The following is a 14,766-nucleotide window of genomic DNA, read 5'->3' on the forward strand; positions in this document are numbered from 1 at the left end:
CTCTTCCACTTGATTTCGCTCCATTTCCAATAAATTAACTTAAAGCATATCTCTCTCATTAGCAGCATGGCTCAGTCACATCATATTATGACTTCGTGGAGCATTTGCAGCATAATAAATGTATTTTCTAAGTTTCTTAGTTAATTAAAACTGTACTTTATAGCTTTTTATATGAACAAATGTTTCTCAGTATAGTGTTAGATAGATACTGCAGCTTTAAAAAAAAAGAAAGAAAAAAAAAGCTTACGGTAACAAACTTGCTTGAAAACTGTCCCTGAAATAAACTCAAATTAATGACACTCGGTGATATTTTGACTCTGGGAAAGGAAGCGCTGATTAAGCCGCCGCTCTTTCCTTTCTTGGCCCCGAGAGTCACCGGGTGAAGCCGTGACTTCATCTCATCCTGTCGAAACAGGAAAGGTGGATCACATCGGCCACAGCTCACACCTGCACGGACACACACACACACACACACACAGGGTCAAACGGTGACACGGGGGAGAAAAGACGCTGAGTTAAATGACACAACTGATGCACACACTGCTGTTAGATATGAATGTGTGTGTGTGTGTGTGACAGGAAAGGGACTGAATCCAAAGAGATGAAGCGATAAGAATTGAATGAAATAAAACATGGTGGAAATACTCACATTAAGTCTCTTTCTCTGGCAAATACAGAACTAGGATATTGTGCCAGTCAAGGAGTCCGTTCAGATGCATTTTCCAGAGGATGCAAACCTGTTAGGTTACACATCACATCAGAGGCCGTGTGTGTGTGTGTGTGTGTGTGTGTGTATATGAGGGAGGGAGGGAGGGAGGCCCAGCCAACGAGTACAATTATGCAGCCAGTAAATACAAGCTACTCCATTAACTCCTAACGAGGCATTTCTAAATGACCTTGCAGCCACTTTAGTTGTTGGTTAACCACCATGTCCCTCTTATCCCTTATGTTGTGTTCACGGCGACCACAAGCTGCAAGGGTCATACGTGCGATAATTCAAAAGACGAGCTACTTTGGTTGAATTTACAGCTCCGCATCTGCCGCTTTAATCTGCTTTTTCTTGCGAATGCATGGAAGGTGGAATAAATCTCGAGCGGGGGGTTATCTCGGTCAGGCTGTGGATCGTGAGGGTAGAGGGAGAAAATGAGGAACAGGGATGTCTGTTGGTGAAAATCCCGCTGCATGGTCTTGATATGTGGGTGATTGTGTGTGTGTGTGTACACACATGTGTGTTTGTATTTGTCCCAGAGAGACAAGAGGGAGATTTGACATTGAGGACCGTGTGTGTGCGGCAGAGATATAAATCTCGCGCTGGTCTCCTCCGTCGTGGGAAGCCCCACCGAAATGATCACTCCACCGCCATCTGCTCCCGCTTAAAGCTGTGTAAATGCAACCCTGTGGTCAGTTTTACACAACAAGTTTGATGCCGGATAAATTTGCTCTCACACACGCGAACCCACACCTACACACACACACACACACACGTGGGACAAAGACAAAGATGACAGTTTGAGAAATAAATATTTAGGTTGTGATTTACGTGATTTTTCCATTTATTAAAAGTCCAGTGTGTGACATTTAGGATGGTTTATTGGCAGAAATGGAACATACTGACTCATCAGTATGTTTGTATTGATATAATCGCTTGATATAAGCCTTAGAATAAGCATTTTACGTGCTCCCTCCTTTTTGTTATGCAAAGGCCACCGTAGTTTCCTGACAGTTATTTATTATTACTTCATTTGAAGTCTTTTAAACAAACTTATATGACCAAAAAAATCATATAAGTTGACACAACGCGATACAAGTCATACAAAAATCAATTTATTGTGTTTTAACCATTTCGATTTTAGGGAAACAGTAACTGCTAATTTTATCTAGTCGTTCCTTAAGATTATGTGCTGTGCCGAGAGGCGGTTCATTCTCCAGTGTGTAAAAAGTGGGACGCTACTATGTTTGGTTTCCCATAAATCATGTAAACGGTGTCAAAAGTGTGTCAATGAACCACTTCCTGCAACACAGCTCTCCTCACACACCTGATTCCAATTAGTGGCTCGTTATCAGAGCTTGATTAGCTCCATTTGCATCAGGTGTGTTGGGAGCGGGCAAACATTGGAGCAGTGGATTCCCCGAGGACCGGGATTTTGTGAAACGCGGCTTTACCGTAGAAGCCCCAGGCGCAAAGTGACTTATTTGTGCAAGGAGGAGGTGATGAATTGATCACTGTCCTTGTCGTTGAAGCTCCCTCCTCTCTCCCCCTTCCTCCTCCTCCTCTTTCTCCCTCGTGCTGCAGCGATGCAGGTGGATGCTTGACCTAAAATGTGGGGGTGATGCATGACTACCATCCTGCTGATGCAAGCAATCCAAAGAGTGAGTACATTTTCTATGTGTGTGTGTGTGTGTGTGTGTGCCTTCTTATTATAGTCTTGAGCTTCTACACGCAGGGATTTCAAATTATATCTTAAATGCAACTTCAGTGTTAAGGTTGTTTTTTTTTTTTTAATAACCTAAAAGTATAACAAAAGTAGAACATTAATAAGAGTATAAAATTGTCCTTTGGAAAATAAGTGTAAGCTGAGCAGTTCAGAGAGTTTGTTCATTTTAAAGGTCCAGTCTGTGACATTTTATTGGCAGAAATTTGAGTGTGCCCAACAAAACAGTAAAGAACCTGCTGGCTATATAAAGCTAATATAACGGCAGTGTTGCAGTAGTTAGTTTCGAGTTTTAATCAGGGTTCCCACAGGTCCTTGACATTCTTGAAAGTTTGTGACCTGTTTTCATGTACTAGACCGACGCAGGACAAATGTCGAGTCGTAATTACCCGCAGTGTTGCGGACACTGTCCCTTGTCTCTATCCGCTGTTGACGTGAGATTCCATGCAGAAATGTGTCACTTGTCCAGATGCAGAGCGTGCTACAAATCAATAAAAGTGGACGCCACGGACGCTCTTACAAGTTGCCCTCCCATTGAGCTGTGTCAGCACATTTGATCCTTGGATTTGAGGGAATTGGTCCTGGAAAGTCCTTAAAAAGTCATTAAATTTGATGTCAACCAAGGTGTGGGAACCCTGTTTAATGATCCCTATTCCATGTTGAGGCAAAGGTTGAAAGTCAGGTTGGGTCATTGACCCAACAGCCTCAAAACAAACATTTAAGGTATTAAAATAATGGTTCATTGTATCATAAAAGCTATTTACTTTAAGAAAGGCCTTTGCACTCTCATATATCTCATATTTTTATTTGATTGATTATCAATTATTATCCTATGTTTTGTTTTGGATCTTTTTCTTCCTGTTTTTGTTTTGGTGTCCTACTTTTCTAATAGTAAGAAGATGAAAAACATGATGACACCAGTGACTCACACACATGAATAATGTGTCATGCTGAGCTGAGGAACTCTTTTGATGCTGCTTGCTGCTCCTTTGTCTCAAAGACTACTTCCACTGAACGGAGCTTGGGGGCACCAGAGTCTGCTCTCCTCTCTCTCTGCTCGGCTCTGTCTGTTTCCCCCCCTTTTGTGTGGCTGCTGCTGCTCCCCGAATAAATTAGCAACCCAAGTCCGTGAAGGCAGCAGCAGCAGCAGGAGGAGGAGGAGGCAGGAGGGAGAAGAGGAGTAAAGGGGGGCTGGGCCTTAGCGTATCGGAGGAGTCGTCTTTCAGTCGGTGAGGTGCACTGTGCCTTGGAGCTGCGGAGCGCACGCACACATTTTCACACACACCGGGGTCCGAGTGACTGGATGCTGAGCGGAGGGAAAGAACGAGAGCAGTGGAACCGTTCGGAGGATCAGCGCGAGACAGCGGGAACACTGCGGAGCTGCAGGCTGATCCAGACGCGCTCACCTGACCAAGACGCAAAAGGAGACATCCACTACACCGGTCTGCCGGATTTTGGAAAATCTGTGGAACTGTCATTTTTGGGGATTTTATGTGAGAAAGAAGGGCCAGCTGACCAGAAGCAGAGCTCCAGTCAAGATTCTGTCCTGGTGGATTTGTCTGTGGCTGAAGAAGGGAATTGGAAAACCGTTTGCATACTAATCAGGTTCCAGAGTGGGGGGGGGATATATCGAGAGCGCACATCCAGAGCAGCAGCGGAGCGCCTCAGTCAGATGAATGTAAGTGACAGCTCCTCTTATTCTCACACACCTCTGTAAATGTACATGAAATGCGCTGGAACAGTGGCTCTCGAACTGAGGTGGAGGCTCGGTTTGCCGCTGCGTCTGCACCTTGCATGCAGGGGCTGGTCCTCGCTGCAGCTGGGAGAGACCAGATGGACTGCAATTGTATCAGTGAAAGAAACGTTGATGCAGCATATAGCCTCATATTGATTATTGATTACCATTCACAGCCCAGCCAGCTAAGCAGGGGGGGGAAAAAGGAGGAAAGAAAAAGAGTGGCTCCCCCATTTAAATGATATGCTGAACATGAAAGGGATATCAGTGTAATAGGCCCGTACAGGGGTTTATTATTTCTTATGGAACTATTTAATAACAGCAAGTCAGTGATTTCTTCCCCAGGGCTGGCAACTTAGAGTGAATACACTTTGTTTTGGAGAGAGGTCAGAACCACTTAATGGGAAACACCATGAAGTGCACAAAGTGGGCCAGCACATTTTTTTAACCGTTTCCTGGAGGAAACCAAGTGATGTGATAGTGTGCAAGGAACCACCAGTGGTGAGGGTCTGAAGTGCTGTTGGTAACATTTTGAGCAAGGCACTTCAGGTTCAGGTTTCCTGTTTTCTTTATAATTAAGAACAGGGGTGGCTTTGATACCGCGACCTTGAGCATCTTCCAGTACGTTACGAATCTGATGCAATCCTCTCACATCTTTGGAAGTGCTTAACTGTTAACATCACATTTTTTCAAAAACATGACGCTCAAGCTGTGGAAGCAATATTCTGCGACCGTAGGAGAAATAAACAGCCCACCACATGACTCATTTATTTACATTTTACAGTGCTTAGGGTAGCATTTGTGTGACATTAAGACTTTTCAGATTGTATTAATGTGCAATCCCCGATAAAGAAAATAGAAGAAAAGTATTGCAGAGAGACTCAGTGGAAAGACCTTATAATAAGTGGAGTTAAAAGTACAAAAATACATAAGACAAAGATGCTTTTAGGTCGTTTTTTATCGTCCAGCAAATAGATTCTGACATAATTATGACATTTTTTCCAACACAAGGTGTATTTATAGCGGCCAGGGCTGTCTTTATGTGTTTACACGGCCAAAATCTAAAACCCAGAGGCATTTTTAAGAACCTCACCACAATGGTCATATCTGGTGTCCGCTGGCGATTCTCGGCTCCTGGTTTTCTTTTCTGCTCTGAGGAGGGATACGGAGCTTTGTGTTATTACACTATCCACTTACATGGTCTTGTGTGCTCCAGATCTGCAGTGTGCTGGCCTCAGCCTTTGGTCTGCATGCAACCAGACCAGTAAGAGAGTTTGGTTTCTGGTCGAGTGATGAAGTGTGCAGCGAGACATTTTCTAACAGGAACCATATGGGTGTCTTCTTGCCACTGAGTCGAGCTCATATTTGTACAAACATCTCACAATTATTTACTCACTCACATCAGCTGTTTATAGGTACAAGTTCTTCCTCACAGGAACAAACTGGAACAAAACAAAGCAATGAAGACCTTTTTATATTCACATACAGTCAGTTCTTTGTGTAATTCATGAAGTCACAATGCATTTTTACCGGATTAGATGTGTAATCCAAATGGATTGAGCTCAGACTTGAGCTTCATATGATGCTGTGGCGACTTGGTTGGAGTTGCAGCAGCTGATGTGTCCATCTTGACCTCTGCCCTCCCATTGAAGGGTGTCCTTATTCATCTTCATTTAACTGCCAATGAAGGTTGCGGTGATGAATGTTAGTGCTCTGTCATTTCTGCCCATATTTAACACTGTGGACCGAGGTGCAATGTCAAGTGTTCTTGTCAAGCTTATCAGCAAAGTAAACAGTGCACTGATTGCCCTGCACTTAATGTGGATCTGTGCAGATGAATGGGTGAATATGATGCCGTCTCTGCGAGATCGATGGGCTCTAAAGACTCGCACTTCAACAGCATCTGCTGAATGACTTTATATAGCAGTTTGTTTGGGCTGGTGACTGAGTGGTATCCATTATGTTTCTTTTGGGGTGTGTTTTGGTACAGGTCAGCACACAGTCATAGTCGTGATTATATTTTCCATCAGTATCGATGATGTCATTATTTAGAAGGGTTATTTATTGATTTTATAGACCAATTTCATTTGTTGCATCACCATTTATCTGGTCTTTATCGTGGGGTAACTGTTCATCTTTCCATGAACCTCCAAAAGTTCACCCGCAAACCAGGCTCCTATTGGACAATACCAGCTGTCAGTCACACTGGTGTCCACTCAGTTTTATATTGTTACTCCCAGAGCGATTTGGTCTGCTTTAAAAGGACCGGAGTTTGTTTCCCTCGGATCGGCTCGCATCTTTCCTTTGGGCAGGTGTGAAAGCTCATCCAAACTCTGGTGCGGACCAAACAAGCGAACTCCGGTCCGCCTGAAAACATGGGTCTCGGTTCGCTTGCAGGTGAACTCTGGTGCGGTTCGTTTACAGTGGGAAATGCAAACGGACCATCCAGCGAACCCTAGAGTGGAAGTGATCCAAAGAGAGGAAGTGAGGATAGCTCGATGTCACTCCATTGTTTGTTTTGGTGGTGAACAAGCCGGCTGACGGGGATAGATTTCCGTTTTCAATCCGGGCCAATCGATGAGCTGGATTTCCTTCTTTCTCATGCTTTTTTTTTGTCTCATGGTCAGTGCTTGTTATGGACAATACCGTCCCAAACGAGCAGCTGTTGTAACTGGTTGATGTTTGGTTTAATCTGCGTGAATGCGTCCCCTTAACATCTCCCCAAAACTGAGACCAAAACACAGGAGGAGGACATGATCATAATCGCATGACAGAGATTAGTATTTAGTCAGTTTGCGGGAACTGTCGTGTCACATCTGGCGTTGTCACAGCAATGACTTCATCACATTTGTGTTTTGGGTTTTTTTTTTCACGATGAAATCTGATCCCACAGTTCAAAGTCTTCAGGGACTTGTTTTGTTTATTCTAATGGTATTACAATAGGGAATGTTGAGGCTCTATTTCTTCGCAAATCTCAAGCAATCTGGAGAGTTTACTTTAAACTCCTTTAGATATACAGTGTAATCAAACTGTGCATTTGCCACCCACCTTGACTCTGGGGTCCTGCTTGTGCTGTATACACGGTTGTCCTCCTTGTGGCGCCCGCGAAACCCACATAAGTAGAACAATTTGTCTTTTCCACTCAAGTTTTATTGTGTGCATGATTTTATTCTGTTACTGCCTCTGCGCCGAGTCAGATGTCTGACTCTGAATTGTTAATTTTGTACACAAAGGCTCGACAAGTACAATAGAGTCGAGGCTTTTTGTGCTCCAGCTCATCACAGAGCTCTGCTGCCAACAGAAAGCATCTTCTCACCCAAATGTCGCAGCTCTAACAAAAACCCAGAACGCACATGGGGAAACAGCGCATGAGTACAAATATCGGTAAAGTGTCTCGGGCGACTTCCCTCGTTAATTCACAACATACACTCCTCCTCCTCCACGCGTGCATCCCAGCCCTGATTGTGTCCTCTATGCCAAACTAAACGGGACCCCATAACACCCAAGTGCCACATCTGCACAATAAAAACAAGTCGAACGAAGTAACATTTGTCCTAACAATGGAGAAACCCGCTCGCCACATTTTTGAATGGTAAGCAGATCGACAGCCAACTAAGAACCTAAGGTAACATAAATAAGATTGTTTTCCTCTTTTTCTGGCTCCACGAGGAGCCAGTGGAAATATTTACCCGAGCTCCGTCCTTCACTCACTGCACTGGGACCCGTGTTGGTGTTTTTATTTACCCCTCGGACCACCATCCTAGACATAACACGAACTAAATACTCAATATTGAGGGGGATTAAATTGATTTCAGTTTATAAGCCAGCATGTAAACTATACCCGGTGCTGTGGTGAAGGGATGCGTGAGGGAATAGCTTCAGTTTCCTGGAAAGCTCCTCGTGTTTTCATCATTCACCCAGAGGAAGGCCAGACGCGGTTATTAATAGCATCAGTAGTAGAGACAGAACAAATGAGATTCCCATTGATAAGGATTCCCCTCCGTTGATTGCCTCACATTTCATTAGCTCCAGCGGGAGGGCCCTCTTGGTTGCCATGGCAGCGACAGTCACCAAGTCTGCCATCTTGCCGCGATTATAATCGTGAAATTTAATTATGGCAGTGTGAAATCTGGGCTGTGTGTGTGTGTGTGTGTGTGTGTGTGTGCTGTCGTGTGGGGAAAGTGGCATCTGAAACCTCTCTGGCTTTCAAATGCAGCTGTCTCAGGTTGGTTCTGTGACATGCGTAGCAGAGCTTCAAGCGTATCGCTAAAATGTCTGGCGTTGTCTCAGTATGTATGATAAATTCAACAAAGATAAAAACCATTAGGTTCTAATTTGGCTGTTTTATTTTAGCTGGCCACCCGCAATCAAATGAAATAGTTTCTAAGCAGCTAGAATCCTCGCTTGCTTTTTCCCCCTCCATCCTTGCTGGAACCACATGAGGAGATAGTGTTTGAATTATGAAGTCCATACTTTTCTATGTGTGGTCAGAGAAATGTGTTTATGTTGGAATGGATTTTATCAAACCCTCATACATAATCGTCTGAGGTTATACCTCATATTTTAGCTCCAGCTGAAGCCTCTTTTTTGGACAGTGTACTGTACTCCCCCCCCCCCACCGGGCTGAACAGATCTTACCTTCCTACGTGCCGTATGAAGAGCCATCTATCTGCTGATCTGGAGAAGATATTATTGAATGATGGACTCACTCAAAACCAAGATGAAGCTTCTAGTTGGTCAAATTCCATTTGTGTTTGTTCTGAAGCCCAGTTCTGAAGGAACGGGCTTTGATGTTATTCATGGTCCTGATTCTGGCATCGAAGGAATCCTGTGAGTTTAAAGATCAGGTCAGGTGAGTACAAGACAGTAGGTTCCGTATGCAAGGCTATGTACTGGGAGACAGTTTCTGGATCAGTTTTACTGCCCTTTCAAAAACACCAAGTTTCTAATGGCGCGTCTTACTAGAGTGCGATCTTAAAAAGTTGACAGCAAGCGTTGATCCAAACAGAACAGTGTAGCCAGACCGTTAGCTGGCTCATGATTAAGATCTGGGATGATGATGACTGAAAAATGGGTTGTTATATTCCTGGAGGAAGCTGCAGATGGAAGTCTGCTAAAGCCCGGTGTTGTCTTGAGTTTCTGCTGCTGCTGCTGCTGCTGCTGCTGCTGCTGCTGCTGCTGCCGCCGTGGGTTGGACCTGTGACACTAGCTCCCGGGTGCCAAAGTGTGGCTAAATCGTTGGACCTCTGGGTTTCTCGTTATCGCGGTAGATGGATGGAAGAAACGTGTCTGTTCCTCAGCGTGCACATAAGCAGATGTAAGATATACCTGTGTATTTGATAGATGCAATTTCAGCAGGCGTACAACTAACGACAGTATCCAACAGTGATATTTTCATTTTTGAAGTATGTCGAATTTAGCCAAAAACACAACCTCAAACTTTGTTAACAGTAAAAGATTGTTTCTATCCTCACTTGTTTTATAAGCCTTGGCTTGCAGTGACGCTTGTGCCACGTATGCGTGCGTTTCTGAATGAAGTGATGTTTTAATTTCACGTGGAAAGAGACAAATATGGGGAACGTCTCGGAGTAAAGACGAATGAACTGCGGTAACTGCTGTCCATCTGCTCCGCTTGATGGATGAGACGCGTCTAAGCGCTGGCTCGAGGCGAGCATGCAGGCCGCGGAGGAGGTAAACGGAGGAGAGTGCCTGTCTGCGCAGTGTCACATGTGTTTTTAATGAAGTGAGCGAGATGATCCGAGCTTCTGGTAACTTCAAACACTCGCACAGAGCTCAGGTAGAGCGACGTGTTGCGCTCTTTAAAGTAGGAGGACAAAAGGGGGGGAAAGATAATTTAAAGACTGACAAAGTTGACCTTTACTCTTGACAAAAAAAAATGGATTCTGATGTTTTCCATTGACGCCGATGTCAGGAAATCGTATCACTACTGAGCAGTGAGTTCTCTTTTTCTCTTTCCCTCAAAAAGAAGCTCATCACATCCCACATTTCAGTCTTTTTTTTTTTCTTTTATACATACTGTATATCTCTCGATCGTGATGAGTATTGACGTTTGTTTAACTCTGTAGGATAAATTAAAACAAAGACAGACGGACTTAATTCACGGGGCTTACCGCGAGAAATATAATGGCGTAACACGATACGAAGGCATTCTCTCGTGGAGCAGCTGTTGGCGCGCCACTAACATGAGAGTTGATGGAGAATTTAATAACTAATAAGCCAAGTCACTCTCCTGTATGCGGAACCAGATATGACTAATTACGGATTTGGATTGAAAGAACAATTCCTTTGTATAGTTTCACCCTACCTTTAGACAAAAATATGTCATCACTTTGATTAATATTTCTGGGTTCTACAACAATAACACAACCCGGTATGACTTTGGGCCTGGTTTGCTGTTAATCCATGGTGCGGATTATTTCACAAATGTGTCTGCATGTGTGTGTGTGTGTTTAAGTTACAAGATGGAGCTTTGGTTTCTCTTCCTCTGACCCTGTTTAGGCTATTAGCTGAGTGTTTTCTTTTCCATTGAACTAAGGAGCAAAAAGTCACTCCCCGCTAACTTGGACGCTCATTTTAAAGTTTCAGTTTTAATGTGGCTGGGGTAAAGGTTGGGGTGAGGCATTTAAAGTTAGAATACCCCTCCAGGGAATGAATGTAAATCAATACGTTGTCCTTACAAGTGTAAGTACTATGAAACCATGCCCAGAATTCAAGTCATTTTTCGCAAACATTCATATTGAGATGGTAATTGCTAATCGAGTTACAATTCTATAATTGTACTGTAATTGAGTGGTTGTTAGTTTTGGATTTCCTGCACATTAACGTCCAAATATAGTGAGTAACCAAGAAACTCACCAATAAATGACCATGTTTGTACATTTGAACGGACGCTTTTCTGGTGTTTAATCTCTCCCAGATAATGTTCTTGTTTCCATTAAAGATAATTTAATGTTTGCTCACAGATAAAACTCAAAATCAGTCGAGAATGAATAGATATTTAATTACCCTGATATATATGATTTATCAAAGTGTAACCAGTGAGGTAATAATGTTTGACATAGAGGCTTGGACATGGTTCAGCTCGTCAACTTGCCCTTGTGGGACATTAAACATGCTCTGATGGGGAGGGGCGATGAGTGATGGTAGGTGGCAGCTGCTTCTTCACCTTCAGGGACACACTCCCCCACACACCATCCCTTTTCTCTTAATCCGGCCTTCTTTTTTTTTTTGCTTTAGTTTCATTACTTCTCGGTTTCCCCCTCATTTTCTTGCTCTCTGTGGTTTTCCTCTTCGAAACAAATGTTCCCCCCACAAAAAGTCACTGTTATTATCAGAAAAACAAAACGATCCGCTCACTCTCTCCGTGGCCTTGAAGGTGAAGTGGAGAGTGAATCTGCTCCGGCTGTGTTTTCACTTGCTCTCTGTGGTTTGGGGGGGTCCTTTTTATTTATGTGTGCAAGTTTAACTTCATCATGTTTCTGTATCTTTGTCATTGTGTCGGTGTTTTCCTCGTTCACGATCTAACCTCACTTCGTTTCCTCCGCTCCTTCCATCCCTCACTTGTATTCACTTCTCCTTGTGGCCTGTTGGGGAGTAAAATCTAGGACGTTCTGTCACATGGGACCTGGTGCAGTTTGTAAGCGCGAGAGATTGTTTGTTTTTTCCAGCCACAGTTCGAGGCATCACACCAGCTTTGAAGCAGTTGTTTTTTATCCTTCATGGATCTCAGTAAGGCAAATATTGGTGAGATGATCTGATAACGTCAGTTACAAGACTGTAACAAACAAAACTCTCCGTACCCAAACTACGGTGGCCTTTGTACAGACACAGCACATTTTAAAGACTTATTCTAAGGCAATAAAAAACGCACATTCTTTATTTTAAGACACATTCAAAGATACTTTTATACTTTGCCAATAAACCCCCCCTAAATGCACACACTGGACCTTTAATGTTACCCCGGTTCTTGTAATAAGTGCCACTAGGAATCATGAAGTAGTGAGGGACAGTGAGTCATATTGGCCAGACTGCTGTATTACTAAAATTAAAATCTGTATTTAGTGCCAGCACATTAATAATCTCAAAAGTCTCACAAGAGCAGAACAATGAAATATTGCTGTATTGCTATTTATTCACCCTTGATACAGACAAATGAGTCAAATGGAGTCTGTAACTGGGATGAATCAAGATGCACTTGGAACCTCATGATGAGTTTCCGTGCAATTACGCTAATTTTATTGAAAAACATCTGATGCCAAAAAACGGGGACACAGGACTGTTCTTTTTACGACCGAGGATAAAACAAAAGTTAAACGACAAGTCAGCACTTTAACCTCATTTTCACTGCATGGTTTCACATCCAAATGAGCATGTGGAGCCAAACCATGAAGAAAAAAAAAAAAAAATAAAAATCGCACTTTCCAAATACCTTTTTGAGTTGGAACAAAAGTCTTCACATGCAACCAGCACTAACTCTCACTCGATCAGAGAATAAGGCTGGTGACTTTGATTTTCTTCTCCTCTGTTTTGCCTGGCATGCAGACCAGAGCAAACGCTCTAATATAGAAAAAAAAATAAAGGTGCTCATGATCCTCAGATGATTGCTCTACTGGGAACTCACGATTCTCCTCTGTAGCCTCGCTGATGTCACTGACATGGAAGTTTATGAAGGAAATGTGTCATAAAAGAAGACTGCTCAGTGTCATGACATATACAGAATTAGAAACAAAGGCCTTTTAGAGTTAAAGTGAACTGGGAAAATACGACAGCTTTGTTCCTCTTTGCTCAAGTGCTCCAGTAGAAGAATCTGGTCCACTCACGTTTGTGTAGTCAGTATTCGCGGATGTATTCGTTGTCACTCTGTCAGAACAGGCTTTTCATCGACTGCAAAGTGCGGCCGAGCGTCATGATTAATTCAAACTTACTTACTTAAACTCTCCACAGTCCACGTAGGTTGGGTTTCACCGGTCGTGAGAGGCTTTTACGGCCGCAGGATTCCTGTGGGCGACGCAGTCGTGAACTCTCCCTATATGCAGCAGTATAAATATTGATCGTGCTTCGGTGCGGCATGTGCACGTATATGTCAGCGTGTGTCTGAGTGTCCAGACAGTGGTCGTTTGGCTGTCTGCGGGGGCTGGTGCTGTGATATGTTAGACGGCGGGGTGGGGATCCTTTTTCCTATCAAGGGCCATTTTCGCGTTTTATAACACCCTCCGAGGGTCACGCTAAATTATCGAACACATATATCACACTAAGCGAGGCTGGAAGTGTTTCCTCTTTGGCGAGGTGTCTGATGTCACATGGTATTGATGATGCCAGTTGCAGCTGGTTCTCCAGGTGTGTCAATGCACTAAAATGAAAAGGTAAAGTGACACTTTAGTACAATTTTACTTTGCCTGGGTCAATGGTAACAATGCACTGGGAATGGCTTAAAACTAGTTTTTAGTGTCTGCTTATGATGCTGATGTCACAGCCTTGGGTGTCTTCCAATACTGATAACAGCCTGATACAGATTTCCATGACATTTATAATTTGGGAGTGACCGATTTGACGTTTATTAGACTATTAGATACGACTTTCGGACATTTTGCATGAAATGCCCATCTCTACATACTTTTGCCCTTTGTAATCTAGTTATTCTGACAAAAATGACACTGGGTGTTGTATTTTCGAATCCCTACAATGCACTTCTGGACAGTCCTCTCTGTCTCAGTTTATTCCTGCTCGTGGGGCACCCAAACTCTTCTGAACTTTACCCAAGTGCAGTTTTCCTTGTAACTCATCACAAATTTGGCAGAGACACTTGCCTTGAACTCGCGTTTGCTCGTTTTCTCGCGGAAACCGCAACTCTCTGCATCTATTTTCTTTTCTTGACAGTTGCAATAATGCTTGTCAACAACGACCTGTAATGGCTACATGCGTCTCGTGCTTTGACCGCAACACATGACCGGCTAAAGGAGACCACCCTGAAGGATACGTTAGTCTTTTATCTCACAAGTTTGTTTTATTATTTTATGAGAGATTCTCGTGTTTTGGAGTTGCTTCTTTTAGTTCTAGATTTTAACTGTCCTACCGTACACAACTTGGGGGCCCTCCACCGCAGCTTTAGAAACACTCAGTCTTTTTTTTGTTTTAATTTGATCAGTTATTGAAATAAATTGAAACCGATATCCACTTATAGGGTAGACTCTTAAATGCATGAAAAAGTAAATGATGAACTGAGGAAGCAGATGTTTATGTACATGGAAGGAGACCCAAATATACACTCACACACACACACACTGCACTGGTGACAGCTGGGGCAAGAAATGGAACGTCTATATCCAGGGATCCGGGGTAAGGCAACTCAAGGGGAGACAGGGTCAGAGTTGTCGTCCCCCTAAACACACATAAACCAAACGACATGAAAACTGAGATGCAAAGCATTCCTCCATCCTCGAGCCCTCACCAGACCCCCAGCCCTCCAGCCCTCCAGCCCTCCAGCCCTCCCTCCTGCTTTCTCACAAAGCCCTTTTGGTACCACAGTCGTCTGCTGAAGCCTTCACCGCAGCCTAATCTAACCTTTCATTCGCAGTCATT

General features: G+C 43.5%; 1 protein-coding gene across 1 annotated transcript in view; it reads left to right on the forward strand.

Annotated features, from left to right (window-relative positions):
• The first annotated feature begins 3,734 nt into the window (after window positions 1–3,734).
• The window catches only part of LOC131458215 (protocadherin-16-like), a 78,656-nt gene continuing 67,624 nt past the window's right edge, over window positions 3,735–14,766 (forward strand). The window contains exon 1 of the mRNA XM_058627095.1: window positions 3,735–4,110. The gene's annotated coding sequence lies outside the window, so the exon portion shown is untranslated. The remainder of the gene's footprint in view (window positions 4,111–14,766) is intronic.

The sequence above is a fragment of the Solea solea genome, chromosome 4, assembly GCF_958295425.1.
Source record: "Solea solea chromosome 4, fSolSol10.1, whole genome shotgun sequence".
In the NCBI taxonomy this organism is placed as follows: domain Eukaryota; kingdom Metazoa; phylum Chordata; class Actinopteri; order Pleuronectiformes; family Soleidae; genus Solea; species Solea solea.